The sequence below is a fragment of the Erinaceus europaeus genome, chromosome 1 (genome assembly GCF_950295315.1).
Source record: "Erinaceus europaeus chromosome 1, mEriEur2.1, whole genome shotgun sequence".
Lineage (NCBI taxonomy): Eukaryota > Metazoa > Chordata > Mammalia > Eulipotyphla > Erinaceidae > Erinaceus > Erinaceus europaeus.
The window spans coordinates 188062508-188078635 of record NC_080162.1 but is presented as its reverse complement, the minus strand read 5'-3'; the positions used below and the strand labels follow the sequence as shown (position 1 = coordinate 188078635).

At 43.4% G+C, this 16128-nt stretch overlaps 1 pseudogene; it reads left to right on the top strand.

Moving 5' to 3' along the window:
• Positions 1-1358: 1358 nt before the first annotated feature.
• On the top strand, positions 1359-15892 carry LOC103117328 (RNA-binding protein NOB1-like; annotated as a pseudogene).
• Positions 15893-16128: the final 236 nt, after the last annotated feature.

The following is a 16128-nucleotide window of genomic DNA, read 5'->3' as shown; positions in this document are numbered from 1 at the left end:
GGCAGGGAGCCAGGCAGTGGTGCACCTGGTTAAGTGCACATACTAAGAAGCACAATAACCCATGCAAAGATCTGGGTTCAAGCCCCCAGCTTCCCATCTGCAAGCAAGATGCTTCATAAGTAGTGAAGCAGGTCTGCAAGTGTCTATCTATCTCCCCCTCCTCTCTCAATTTCCCTCTGTCCTATCCAATAAAATGGAGAAAATGGCCTCCAGGCGCAGTGGATTCATTGTGCCAGCACTGAGTCCCAGTGATAACTCTAGAGGTAAAAATAAATAAAATAATAAAATGTACAGGGCAAAATGCAGGAGATAGTTCTCCTAGGAGAACATACACATCCCACATTAGGACCTGGGTTTTGAGTTCCAGCACCACATGTGAACAACATAGATGAGATGACACCATGGGAGTTCCATAAGTGCTATAATCTCCCCTTTCTATATATCTGTCTTTCCAGCCCTCCTCCCTTTCTAATAATGGAAACGTTGAGCCAAGAAGGCCATCCTACAGTGATACAGACATGCACAAGGTTCAGGGTTTGCCAGGCTAGCTTCGAGGGCAGGAGAGAGACGACCAGGAACTCATGGCTGAGCAGGAACACAATGCCCTCGTTTTTTAATCGCCTTTTACATATCTCATCACCAGGAGTGGCAAGGGGAAAGGAAATGACTAGGAGAAGGGGCAGAGCAAAAAAAGAGCATGAACAGAACATAGAAAGCTTCCATCTAACCAGTGGGGATTAAACTAATACTCTGCAGGCATGGCGGGTCTCAGGCAAAACAGTGATTATGTAAATAGATCACAGCATCAAGCAATGCAAGGGAACCTGACGTGATGACCAACACAGATAGAAACAGAAGGGGTCTTTAGAAGCAGAATTAGCCAAAGGAAAAATGATGACCAACAAGGTTTCACTTCCTGACACCACACACAAATGAACAGAAATGTAAAAATACACTAGTAAGGCCTGGTAAGACAGCACAATGGTTATGCAAAGAGCCTTTCATGCCTGATGCTCCAAAGGTCCTAGGTTCAGTCCACAGCATCACCATAAGCCAGAGCTGAGCAGTGCTCTGGTAAATAAAAATAGAGTAAATAAAATAAAATAATACACAAATAAAATGTACAGGGCATACTTAGATACTATCAGAGATCATAATGATAATAACACCAAGTCTTCAATCTTAAGGAATGTATCACCTAACAGGGCAAATAAGATAAATTCACAAAAGATTTTCAATTCAAAAATTCATATACGCAAACAAAAGGGACATAACAATATGGTCTTTCAGAGACAAACAGGAAATTAAGTAGGACACTAAATTCAGAAAGTGCCAAAAGTTAAAGTTGTCATGGCAACATGAACTCAGCAGAACAGCAAAACCTGTTCTTCAAAAGTATTCTAACAGCTTAGTACAACTGAGATCTGCTGAAAGAGCGGCCTTCTTCAGTGGTCCAGAACTCTTCACAACTATGGACTGGTTCTTACTCTGTGGCTATAAGACAAGAAAATGGTTTGCCTCTCCTTGCCAAGTGCAATTTCACAACTACTTAGATGCCATCTACTACATGTAAGATACTGAGCCAAGTTCTTAGGGAATACAAATATGACTAAGGTATAACCCCTAACATCAAGGAACTTTGCTCCAGGGTTAAGCATGCAAATGATAATAGAGCTCAACGTGTAAAAAAGGTAAGGGAACTCAGATTCCTAGAGACAATAAAGAGTCCTACATCCGGTCATACTTGGAATGGGTTTCAAAGGATGGATATGCTATTTTTCAACAAAGTGCTAAGCTGAGAACACCCCCCAATAAAAGTTCAAACTTGGGAGACGGGCGGTAGCACAGCAAATTAAGCACACTTGGCGCAAAGCTCAAAGACCTATGTAAGGATCCCAGTTTGAGCCCCCAGCTCCCCACCTGCAGGAGAGTCGATTCACAGGCGGTGAAGCTGGTCTACGGGTGTCTATCTTTCTCTCTCCCTCTCTGTCTTCCCCTCCTCTTTCCATTTCTCTCTGTCCTATCCAATAACAACATCAATAACAACAATAACTACAACAAAATAAGGGCAATAAAAAGGAATTATAAATAAATAAATAAATAAATAAAAGTTCAAACTCTGGAAAGAGCAACTTATTTGGGGGAACACAGCAGTATAAAGATTACAGGGGGTAGTCGGGTGCAGCAGGTTAAGCGCACATGGCGTAAAATGCTGGGATTGGTGCAAGGATCCTAGTTCGAACCCCCTGGCTTCCCACCTGCAGGGAGGTCACCTCATAAGCAGTGAAGTAGGTCTGTAGGTGTCTATCTTTCTCTCCCGCTCTCTGTCTTCCACTCCTCTCTGGATTTCTCTCTGTCCTATCTAATAACAACAACAATGATAAACAAGGGCAACAAAAGGGAAAAAATAGCCTCCAGGAGCAGTGGATTTGTAATGCAGGCACCAAGTCCCAACAATAAACCTGAAGGCAAAAAAAAAAAAGAAAGAAAGATTACATGAGAGAGTCAAATCATTTGAAATATCAAACTTCTACATGTCTTATAAATCCAGGATCTGGAATGGTAGGTGATGAAAGTATGGAACGGGTCCAGGGTAGGTAGCATAGTGGTTGTACAAAAGAGACTCTCATGCCTGAAGCTCTAGAGTCCCAGGTTCAACACCACCCCACAACCACCACCACAAGCCAGAGCTGAGCAGTGCTCTGGTAAAATTTTAAAATATTTCAAGTGTGGAGCAAATATCAGTGTTTTCATTAGAAATTTTACACAGAGTTAAATTTTCAAAGTCTCCTTCCTATCTTTACCTTGCTTCACAACCCTACTAAATAAATTTTCTGTCAGAAAAGTCCTAATCTGATTTTCTCAAACCTCTTGCTGTTCCTGCCATTTCATGACCACACACAGATATTAGCCCTCTAACTAGAGTGCAAGGCAGAAATTACTGAATCAATTTTCTAGATAAGGAGATTTTCCTAGGGGTAGAATTCAGATTAGCATCTCAGTAGGGCTAGTACTCAAAATAAAACAGAATTTCTACAGGGGAAAAGAGATAACGCAGCTTGTTAGAGCACTAATTTGTATGCCCGTGGTCTCATCAGCCACAGGTTCAATTCCTAATACCACCTTATAACAGAGCTGAGCCATGTACTCACCCCATTTTCTTTTTTGAATTTTTTTCTTATCTTAATTTATTAGAGAAATTCAGAAATTGAAAGGAAAGGGGAGATAGAGAGGAAGAGAGATAGAGAGACACCTGCAACACTACTTCACCACTCACAAAGACTTCCCCGTGAGCAGGGACCAGGGGCTTGAACCCAGTCCTTGCACATTGTAACATGTGCGCTCAACCAGGTACACCACCACCTGAGCCCCTCACCCCAATTTCTCTCTCATAATAAACACTTAAAAAATAAAATTACTATATTACTCAGAAATTCCACTTCTAGATATTTATCCAATGAAAATGAAAACACTAACTTGAAAACATATGTGCACCACTTTATTCACAATAGCAAGAAATGGAAACAACCAAGATGTCCAAGATGTAATATAGAAAGACAAAGAGAATACATAACTGTGGCGGTGGCAATGGTGTGGTTACAGCCTTCCTACCTTATAATTTTTGCAAATCATTTTTAAACAACTAATTAAAATACTAAAAAGAAAGATAAAGATTACACATCAGAATATACTCAGCTTAAGAAATACAAGACGGAAATCCCAACACCTATGTGTCCTATGCTTTACATTGGTTTGTTCTAGCCCTCCCCCGCCAAGAGAACTGGATGAGTCCTGTTAATTTCGCGGGCCTGCTTGGCCCCGCCCCAAGGGACCCGGAGAGAGGGTTCTTGAGTCCGAGAGTTCCTGAGTTCCCCAGTGACAGAGTTCCTGGGTTTCTGAGTTCGAGAGTAAGAGAGAGTGCTATAAAGAAATACAGCTTCCCTGCCCAGCCGTTGTCTCCGCGTCTCTGTTACCCGCCCATGAAGCTAGCCAGCCCAGCAAGAGCCTTCCGAAAATATTAACAACAAATGGCGCCCACGTGGACCTGACCTGCGCATCTCTCAGATAAGTAAAGACAATTTGGCTACCTATGCACTATGGCCTTCTCTTCTGCTTGTGAAGAGATCTCCAAAGGCCTCTGTTCTTTCTTCACGAGGCTGTTTTACTGTTTCTGGAACATTTATCTCTGGACCACTCTGTGGTTTCCACTAGCTCGGGCGAACTCAGAACAGCCAGCGGGAAGAGCCAGCGGGCGGGAGGCGAGGCGCGGAGCTGCTGTTTCCACCTGGTTAAACAGCCAGCCAGCCGGCTGCGCCCAGACAACCCCGCGCACCGCGCCCGCAGCCCCGCAGCCCCGCAGCCTGCAGGAGGCCTACGCCAGCACACAAAAGCCCCAGGAGCCCAATGCCAACACGCTGGAGCCCGATGCCAACACACAGGAGCCCAATGCCACCACGCAGGAGCCCGATGCCAGCACGCAGGCCAGCCCACAGGAGCCGGCTCTCCACCGCGTGGAGCAGGACACTGGACGAATGATCCCTCCATGCTGCTCGGCCACTGCGAGCAGGGCAGCAGACATGGCAGGGCCATGGGGCAGGGCCGTGGCCTATCATGGCCGCCACCCCTGGGCACCTAGGCCCACGCCTTCTACAAAGATGGCCTGCCTGCCCTCTTTCTATGAATTCTGGAACCATCCCGGGCCTCCCGGAACCCCGGGCTCCCTGCCAAAACTGGGCACACGAGATCTCCAGCCGCCGGTCCAGTCTGAAGGCAGACAAGCTGGAGTACGCAGAGATTTGTGCAGAGATCGCAACCTGCAATTCCTAGACGTGAGGCTGCACGGGAAGCCACCTCCGGATGGTTAACCCCCCCCCCCAACAACTAAGACAGTACAGACTTAAATTCGTGTTTAAAATGACATGTCTTCGTAACAAAGGTTTCTCTCCTTGTGTATTAATGACCATGTTTATGTATATGTTTAAAGTTTGGTAAACAGTAGCTTTAAGGCTAAATTCTTACTAGTCAAAGTTAAATAAAAAAGGTTTTCAATGTAATTCTCATAAAGATAAAATTAACTTACATTTAAAGTCTGAGGTAAAAATGAGTTAACAATCAATATATTTTAACTAAGTTGGTCTAAACAAAAGGTTAAATAGACTTGTTGATATGTAAAACACTACCTTCTCTATTAGAAATGGTAGATCGCACAATGGCTATGCTAATTATTCTCATGCCTGAGGTTTCCTCTCTGGCCCACACCTAGGGTGTGTCTCCATCTTGAATGGGTGTAACAAAAGGTTAAAAGACGTTGTTGATATGTAAAAGTCTCAAATTCCTTCTCTATTAGAAACGTTGGATCGTGCAGTAGATATGCTAATAACAAGTTTTGTTTCATAGTAAGTAAGTTGCAGCCAGCTGCCTGTGGGACTCTAGGCCGTTCCCCGCCCCCATACAATTGCCCGTCCAGGCAAGTAGCCCCCCAGAGGCAAGAAATGTTTTTTTTTCAGATATGGCCCCCTCAGGCCTTCCCTTGGCAACATGCTGGTTTTTGTTATATATGTTTCTGTTCACCCCACACCCTTGATACTATAGTCATTTAGTTAAAAAGAAAAGGGGGAATTGTCATATGCTTTACATTGGTTTGTTCTAGCCCTCCCCCCGCCAAGAGAATTGGATCAGTCCAATTAATTTCGCGGGCCTGCTTGGCCCCGCCCCAAGGAACCCCAAGAGAGGGTTCCTGAGTCCAAGAGTTCCTGAGTTCCTGAGTTCAAGAGGAAGGGAGAGGGTTCCTGAGTTCGAGAGGAAGAGAGAGAGGGCCAGAGAGTTCCAGAGTTGGAGAGTTCCCGAGTTACAGAATAAGAGGGAGTGCTTGTGCCGCCGCAAAGAGACAGCAGAGTTCTGTTTGGTGATTAGTTTGTCTTAGTTTGTGAATCGTTGTTCCTGAATAAAGAAATACAGCTTCCCTGCCCAGCCACTGTCTCCGCGTCTCTGTTACCCGCCCGTGAAGCTAGCCGGCCGGCAAGAGCCTACAAATTTTAACAACACCTATGGGCATCTAATATTTGATAAGGGGGCCCAAAGGATTAAATGGAAAAAGGAGGCTCTCTTCAATAAATGGTGCTGGGAAAACTGGGTTGTAACATGCAGAAAAATGAAATTGAACCACTTTCTCTCACCAGAAACAAAAATCAACTCCAAATGGATCAAAGACCTAGATGTCAGACAATCAAATACTTAGAGGAAAACATTGGTAAAACACTTTCCCACCTACACCTCAAGGACATCTTTGATGAATCAAACCCAATTGCAAGGAAGACTAAAGCAGAAACAAACCAATGGGACTACATCAAACTGAAAAGCTTCTGCACATCCAAAGAAACTATTAAACAAACAGAGAGACCCCTCACAGAATGGGAGAAGATTTTCACATGCCATACATCAGACAAGAAACTAATCACCAAAATATATAAAGAGTTCAGCAAACTTAGCACCAAAAAAAGCAAATGACCACATCCAAAAATGGACAGAGGATATGAACAAAAACATTCACTACAGAGTAGATCCAAAAGACTAACAAACATATGAAAAACTACTCTAGGTCACTGATTGTCAGAGAAATGCAAATTAAGACAACACTAAGATACCACCTCACTCCTGTAAGAATGGCATACATCAAAAAGGACAGCAGCAACAAATGCTGGAGAGGATGTGGGGACAGAGGAACCCTTTTACATTGCTGGTGGGAATGTAAATTGGTACAGCCTCTGTGGAGAGCAGTCTGGAAAACTCTCAGAAGGCTAGACATGGACCTTCCATATGATCCAGTAATTCCTCTCCTGGGGTTATACCCCAAGGACTCCATAACACCCAACCAAAAAGAGGTATGTACTCCTATGTTCATAGCAGCACAATTCATAATAGCTAAAACCTGGAAGCTACCCAGGTGCCCAACAACAGATGAGTGGCTGAGAGTGCTGTGGTATATATACACAATGGAATACTATGCAGCTATCAAGAACAATGAACCCACCTTCTCTGACCCATCTTGGACAGAGCTAGAAGAAATTATGTTAAGTGAACTAAGTCAGAAAGATAAAGATGAGTATGGGATGATCCCACTCATCAACAGAAGTTTACTAAGAAGATTTGAAAGGGAAACTAAAATCAGGACCTGATCAAATTGTAAGTAGGGCACCAAAGTAAAAACCCTGTGGTGAGGGGTAGATATGCAGCTTCCTGGGACAATGGGGGGTGGGAATGGGTGGGAGGGATGGGTCACAGTCTTTTGGTGGTGGGAATGGTGTTTATGTACACTCCTAGCAAAATGTAGACATATAAATCAGTAGTTAATTAATATGAGAGGGGGAAAATCAATTGTATGTCTCAAAGTTTTTCAAAACACACACTGAATCTTTTTAATATATAGGCTGTGTATTTGATATGCGGACTCTCTCAAAAGCCTAGACCAAGTAGATTAGAAGCATCCAATAGCACAGCTATATACAAGATACTGGATACTGTACAGCAAACCATAACAAAAGGACTTTTCAAAGTTAACCCAATTAACAAATAATGTGATGATAACATTAACTATCGATTGTCTTTTGGAACCCTAAGACAGCAGGAACCTCACATCTCCACTATAGAGTCCCTACTTCCCCCAGTCCTGGAACCCTTGGATAGGGCCCACTTTCCCGTATGCCTCTCCCAATCCATACCAAATAATATTGCATCTGCCAATCACAACGTAACCAACGCAACGATTGCCACCTCAACATGCTTCACCTCAGACTGTGTCCAGAGACTTCACGTGTGGAATGACAACCCTTCAGCTTCATTACTCGGGTGAGACCTTTCCTTTTATAGTGCACTCTAAGTGCATCTCAGGTGGTTCACTTTCTAACAAAGTCCCAAAACCTAGATATACACCAGTTTCTGTGAGAGAGAGAGCTTATGTTCACACGTACCCATAAACTACTGCAAAATATATACCTGAAAGCAGAAGTACACTAGAGTTTGCAGTGAGTACCTCCCTAACACTTCCTCTCCACTATTCCAAGCTTTGGGCCCATGATTGCTCAACAATTTGTTTGGCCTCGTATGTTAACTCTCTTTTCAATCACCAGGTTCCAGATGCCACCAGGATGCTGGCCAGGCTTCCCTGGATTGAAGATCCCACCAATGTGTCCTGGAGCTCAGCTTCCCCAGAGACACACCCTACTAGGGAAAGAGAGAGGCAGACTGGGAGTATGGACCGACCAGTCAATGCCCATATTCAGCGGGGAAGCAATTACAGAAGCCAGACCTTCTACCTTCTGCAACCCTCAATGACCTTGGGTCCATGCTCCCAGAGGGATAGAGAATGGGAAAGCTATCAGGGGAGGGGGTGGGTTATGGAGATTGGGTGGTGGGAACTGTGTGGAGTTATACCCCTCCTACCTTATGGTTTTGTTAATTAATCCTTTCTTAAATAAAAAAATAATAATAAAAAAAGAAAAAAAGAAATACAAGACGGAGATGGAGAGGCTGAAGCTGGCCATTGTGGTTGGCGCCACGTCACTTAACCAGGTGTGCTACTGCCCAACTCTGGGCTGCTCAAATGAATAAAGATTTGTATTGCTGGCCATAGGAAAAAAAAAATAGGTCTTTCAGAGGCGGGGCTACGAGCAGCAGCAGATCTGTTTCTCTCCTCTCCTCTCCCAGATCAACTAGAAATACCAAAGGAGACCACCTGGGACCAAAACAAGACAAGACTAGAATGACTTCAGGAACCCACCAAATCACAGGTGAGTGCAAACACACGTGGCTGGTGGACAGCAAGGGGCCTAGGGAGAGATTAGGTGGCTGGTAACAGTCCTGCAGTTTATTAGCTAAGACACCACCTCCATTCTGTTCCACCAACAAGGGGACGGCTGAAGGGAGGAGAGGACTCCCCTGAGACTCACCAAGTACAATCCTGAGTCTCCATCGCTACTGCCCTCAGAATCTAGAGCAGCAGCAGGGAGGTCCTGGGCTGACACCAGGGGACAGAGAACTAACCAGGAAACTCAGGAGAAGATCTATACCTTGGTTTTCTAGCAGTGGAGCTGTGAAAGTCTCTTTGCATAACCACTGGATTATCTCTGCCACACCCTGCTTTATCTCTTGGTCAGGAATCAGTGATTAAGCTAAAAAGCCTACTTATAGTTTAAAAGCCCTCAAGCTCCCATAGCCTACAGGGAAGAAAAAGCACTAAAGAGGCTTTTAAGTCACTGAGCTCCAACTCAGGGGTTAAAATACTATTGAAACAACTATTAACTTCCACAACTGTGAGCACTTTAATTACCTTACTTAGACACAAGTCAATCCCGGCAATAGTTGTTGGTATGCTTCTAAAAACCCCTTCTGTTTCATTTGGTTTAAATCCCCCCTGCTTAACACTGCATTCTATTTACATAACCACTGTATTCTATTTACATAACCTCTGTTAACAAGCACCACACTCCCTCCAGGGCATTGGTGGTTTAGTGATAGAATTCTCGCCTGCTCCACCCCCTCTCCTTGTCATACCCTAATTTTCACCAGTCACTTTTCTCTCCACCCTCTCTGCGTCGCATCCTGTTCCCACCCTACTGGGCTAGTATATTTATAAGGACAAGATTGTTTAGTTTAGCTTAGCTTGGTATAGATTGCGCTGCGTCCTGCATGAATAAAGAGATACTGCATACAACCCAGCCATGAGTCCCGGGTCGTCTGTTACCCACCCGTGAAGCCAGCCAGGCGAAAACAACAATAGTGATCAGTAATTTGAAAAGTACTGAGAGAGGGACCTCATAACATACTATATAAAATGGTTAAACCAACAAGAAGAAATATTGGAGAAATGAACCAGGACAAGAGTCCAGCTAAAAGGCCCCCAAAGGGTGAAGCACAAAATAATGAGGTCAACATCCAAACACTAGCTACGGAAATAATGAAAAAAATGGCTTCCAGGAGCAGTGGATTCATATAGTCCTGGCACTGAACAGAGGCCAAGGGACACTGGAGGCAAAAAAAAAAAAAAAACCCTGAAGGAAGCTCCTGGAAATTATCAGGCAATATAGTAAAGTGTCAGGCTACAAGATTAGCAGATGAATGTTGGTGGTATTCCTTTATGTAAATATTAAGTCAGAAGGAAAAAAAATCCAAAAAATCAGTTCCATTCAGTATATCAAGGAAATAGAAAAAGAAATGGAAAGATATTCCATGTTCATGGGTTGAAATAATTAACATCGGGGGGGCTAGGCAGTGGTGCATCCAGTTAAGCTCACATAATACTAAGTGCAAGCACTCACGCTAGGGTCTGGGCTCAAGCCCCCATCTACCCACCGTGACGGAGGATGCTTCACAAGAGGTGAAGCAGTTATGCAGGTTTCTGTCTTTCTCCTTCCCTCTCCCTCCTCTCTCAATTTCTCTGTATTATCCAATAAAATAGAAAAAAAATGGCTGCCAGGAGCAGTGGATTCATAGTGCTGGCACTGAGCCCCAGCGATAACCCTGGAAGGGGAAAAAAATTCCATTAGCAGAGGACCTAGTGGGGGTTGTATTGTATTTTTATATGGAAAACGGAGAAATGTTATGCATGTGCAAACTATTATATTTACTGTAGACTGTAAAACATTAATCCCCCAGTAAAGAAATTTTTTAAATGCCATAAAAAATGAAACACAAATTATGAAAAAAAAAGAATTAACATCATCAAAATGAATACTCTACCCAGAGCCATATACAAATTTAATGCAATCCCCATCAAGGTCCCACCAAATGTTTTTTTAAGAGAGCAGAACAAAACCTACAAACATTTATCTGGAACCAAAGATACCTAGAATTGCCAAAGCAATCTTGCGGAAAAAAGAACAGAACTAGAGGCATCTTGCTCCCAGATCTCAAACTTTTTTATAGGGCTATTATAATCAAACTGCATTGTTCTGGAACAAAAACAGACACACTGACTAGTGAAATAGAAGTGAGAGCCCAGAAATAAGCCCACACACCTATGGGCATCTAATTTTTGACAAGGGGGCTCAAACTATTAAACAGAGAAAGAAGAGTCTCTTCAACAAATAATGTAGGGAAAATTAGACTGAAAGGTGCAAAAGAATGAAACTGAACCACTACATTTCACCAAAGACAAAAGTAAATTCCAAATAGACCACAGACTTGAATGTTAGACCAGAAAACTATCAAATAGTTGAAGGAAAATATTGGCATTAAGTTTTATAGACATCTTCAATGGCACAAATCCAATTGCAAAAAATAAATAAATAAAAATAAACCAATAGGACTACATTAAATTGAAAAGCTTCTGTACAGCAAAAGAAACCACTACCCAAACAAAGAGACTCCTTAGAGAATGGAAGATATTTATATGGCATGTATCAGAAAAAAAGGCTAATCATCAAAATACATAAAGAGCTCCCCAAACGCAGCACCCACACAACCACCAACAACTACAACAACAAAAAAAAATGGCCCCATCCAAAATTCAGGAGAGGATATGAACAGAATATTCACCAAAGAGATCCAAAAGGCCATTATACATATGAAAAAATGCTCCAAGTCACTGATTGTTAGGGAAATGCAAATAAAGACACCAGTAAGATAACCACTTCACTCCTATGAGAATGTCATACATCAGAAAAGATAGCAGCAATAAATGTTGGAGAGGTTGTGGGGACAAAGAAACCTTCCTGCACTGCTGGTAAGAATGTAAATTGGTCCAATCCCTGTGGCGAGCAGTCTGGGGAATGCTCAGAAGGCTAGAAGTGGACCTGCCCTAAGACCCAGCGATTCCTCTCTTAAGGAGTCAAACACACCCACCCAAGAAAAAGTATGTATACCTATGTTCGTAGCAGCACAATTTGTAATAGCCAAAACCTAGAAGCAAACTATGTGTCCAACAATACATGAGTGGCTGAGCAAAAAGAATAGGGAAAATACACAAAAGAATAGGGAAATTTCCAATGGAGGGGATGGGATATGGAATTCTGGTAGTGGGAATTGTATGGAATTGTACCCCTCTTATCCTACAATCTTGTTAATCATTACTAAATCACTAATAATAAAAAAAGAAGTTAGCATTCAGGAAAAAAATACTATTTAACTATTAAAAATGATAAATTTACCTTCTTCACTTCATCTTGCTAGAACTTGAAAGAATCACATTAAGTTAAGATAAGCCATATAGAGAAGGAAAAACATGGGATGATCTCACTCACGGACAGAAGTTAAGAGATAAAGAACAGGGGCCAGGTGGTGGTGCAGCTGGTTGAGTGCACAAGTTACAGTGCACAAGGACTGGGGTTCAAGCCCCCAGTTCTCACCTGCAGGGGGAAAGCTTAAAGCTTTGCGAGTAGTGAAACAGATCTGCACGTGATTCTTTCTCTCTCTCTACCTCCCCCTACCCTCTCAGTTTCTGGCTGTCTCTATCCAATAAATAAAGTTAGTAAAAAATTAAAAGATAACTAAAATAGGAACTTTTAAAAAAGAAAATAAAAATAAGAAAGAACAGAAAGACAAAGTAGAACTTAGACTGGGTTTGATGTATTGCACCAAAGTAAAAGACTCTGGGAGGGGATGTTGAGATCCTGGTGAACGATGGTGGAGGAGGACCTAGGCTGGGGTTGAGAGTGTTTTGCAGAAAACTAAGAAATTTTACACATATATCAACAACTGTATTTACTGTAATCCATCTATCCCCCAATAAAAAAGTTAATTAAATAAAAAAAAATTAATGTCTGCTAAGATCAGTGGATTTGTTATGCAGGTACTGAGTTCCTGTGGTAATCATGGGGGAGGGGGACACTAGTTCAAAGAGACATGCACACCCCTATGTTCGTAGCTGCATTATGCACAATAGCCAAGCAGTGAAAGCACTCTAAACTTTAAGAGAAAACTGGATGAAGAAGTTATGGGATATACATTTAGTCGAATACTATTCTGCAATTTTAAAAGATGATTTTGTATCCTTCAAGACAAAATGGATGGAACTGAAATGATTGCACTTACCGAAAAACAGATGAAAGACAACTATTGAATGATTTCACCTGAATGTGGAATATTGAAAATTGAAACAAACATGGGACCTAGATGTTTGGAGGTCAGGGAGAAGTACACAAAGTGTCTTTTAAGATTCTGTCACATCAATGGGGTTGACAGTGTTTATATACTTTTCCCATATTGTGAGCTTCTCTCGGCTCTTATCCAGATTTTTCTGGTCCTGTCCTCAACTCTGACACCATCTTCCCACACAGTACCTTTAGCCCACCTGGATGCTGGCTGTTGGGCTCAGGCAAAAATGAGTAGTCGTGGTCCCCTTGGAATATACTTAAAATAGACTTCTAGCTCCTTCCAACCTGAAGACCCCAAATCTCATCTGTCATACTTTTTACTTTTAGGTCCTAGTTATTGAGCGATTTTTTCTACTTTATATCTTAAGGGATAAAGAATAGGGAAACTTCCAACAAAGAAGATGGGATAAGGAACTCTGGTGGTGGGGACTGTATGCAATTGTAGCCCTCCTATCCTACAATCTTATCAATCATTACTAAATCATGAATACAAAAAAAAAAAATCAGGGGGCCGGGCAATAGTGCAGCGGGTTAAGTGCACATGGCACAAAGCTCAAGGACCAGTATAAGGATCCCAACTTGAGTTCCCAGCTCCCCACCTTCAAGGGGGTTGCTTCACAGGCCGTGAAGCAGGTCTGCAGGTTGTATCTTTCTCTCCCCTTCTCTGTCTTCCCCTCCTCTCTCCATTTCTCTCTGTCCTAGCCCACAACAATGACAGCGATAACAATAACAACGATAAACAACAAGGGCAACAGAAGGGAAAAAATGGCCTCCAGGAGCAGTGGATTCGTGGTGCAGGCACCAAGCCCCAGCGATAACCCTGGAGGCAAAAAATAATAATAATAATTTTAAAATAAAGATTTTCTGGTCCGGGAGGTGGCGCAGTAGATAAAGCATCAGACTCTCAAGTGTGAGTCCTGAGTTCAATCCCCAGCAGCACATGTACCAGAGTGATGTCTGTTTTTTTGTTTTTTTTTTTGTCTCTCTCTCTTCCTACCTTCCTCATAAACAAATAAATAAAATCTTTAAAAAAAAAAAAAAAGATTTTGTGAGAACTGTAACAGTTATCATCAGGATGGGGTGAAGAGCGCAGAACTTCAGTGGTGGTAGTCTGATTTCTTCCCTCTCTGGCATCCTATCAAGCTCTCTTCCACTGTGCTCATCCACACACCTGCAAGGCCAGCTGACACCAAGGAGTCCTGACACTGACTAGCCCTGCCGCTCAGGACACTCCAACCCCATTAGCCACTTGTAGTCATTATTCAATCCATCAGTAAAGCCTGGCCTGCTGTCCCACTCTAAAAGCACAGCACCCACTTCAAACTACAGCTCATCCCTCTCCCTGCTTTGTTTTTCTTCTTGCCACTGACCATCAACTAATACATGAAGGTGGATTTGTTTATTATCTATCTCTACCCACTACAAAGTCAGTGCCTGAGGTCAAGAATTTTTCAGTCTTTTCTTCTCCACTAAACAGTGGCACGAGGCAGGCACTCAATGCAAACTTGCCAAATCAATGAAACCAAAGCATTAATGCACTTTATAGTTTGCCCTCATCACTATCAGCACTTCATTGAAAACCAGAACACTGCGGCCAACACGGCACTGGTGGAGCGCGTTGTGGCGGATGCCGGGGCTTGAAGGACATGGGGAAGAACATCTACACCATCCTCGATGTGGGGGGCGAGATCCGGGACAAGGCCACGCACAGGCGCCTCGCGGTCCTGCCCTATGAGCTGCGCTTTCTGGCAGCCTGGCGCGGAGGCCGTGCGGCGCGTGGCTGAGTTTTCAAAGAAAACTGGAGACTAACCCCAGCCTCTCTGCTACCGATATTCAAGTTCTGGCCCTCACCTACCAAATGGAAGCAGAATTTGTTGGTATTTCTCACCTAAAATAAGAACCAGAGAAGGTTAAAGTGAAGCTCGTTGATTCAGCATCCAGAAACTCCTCTACATATTTCTGGCTTCCACTTGCCCTCAAAGCCACAACACTCACAAGAACCCATAGAAAATGGGTACCCCACCAGTGAACCTGAGGATCTGGAATACAATTCCTTCACGTTCTGGAGAAACCCTCTGCCTAATATTGATCATGAGTTGCAAGAGCTGCTGGTTGACAAAGGTGAAGATGTTCCAAGTGAAGAGGGGAAGAGAATGAAGAAAAAGACAGTGAAGATAGTGACAGTGATGGGGGTGGATGGAGAACCCCCAGCAACATCAAGCAGGTCCAGCAGGAGCTGGGGCAGTGCACCATCCCAAAGGACATGCAGGTGCGCTGTGTGACCACGCACTTTGCCACGCAGAATGTTCGGCTCCAGATGGGGCTGCACGTGCTGGCTGTGAAAGGCAGGCTGATCCTGAGGCACCGAGTTACAAGTTGCGCTGCCACAGCTGTTTCAAGACAACATCCGACAGGAGCCACGTGTTCTGTTCACATTGCGGAAACAAGACTGAAGAAAGAGTCTGTGACTGTCGGTGATGATGGTACCCTGTATATGCACTTTTCCTGAAACCCAAAAGAGCTGAATCCTCGAGGTCTACAGTATTCACTTCCTACTCCCAGAGGTGGCAAATATGCCATCAACCCCCATCTGACTGAAGATCAGTGCTTCCCTCAGCTAGGACTGTCCCAAAAGGCCAAGCAGAAAACAACCGTGTTTGCCCCCTGACTACATAACTGGGATCTCTCTTTTTGCAGAGAATGACATCTCCAGCAGGTCGGCTATCCTGCAGGTTCGAGGTAACACCTTGGGAGCAGGAAGGAGATGGTTAAATCCCAATGCTTCTAGAAAAAAAAAATTGTGAAGAGGTGAAGTACAAGCTCCTACATGCAGACCGGATTGTTCTGTGGCTGGAGAACTGATGCCTCTTTTCCTTAGCTGTGCCAGCTCCAGAACCATCTAGAGGATTTCAGAAATAGGCCTGGTGTTACCACTGAATTTAGGGTATTGGATGGGTGCTGTCATTCCTGCCACTATAAAGGGAATCTGATGACAGTGAAGTATTGTGCTCTAGAACAAATTTTCAACCTTTAGAGGAGA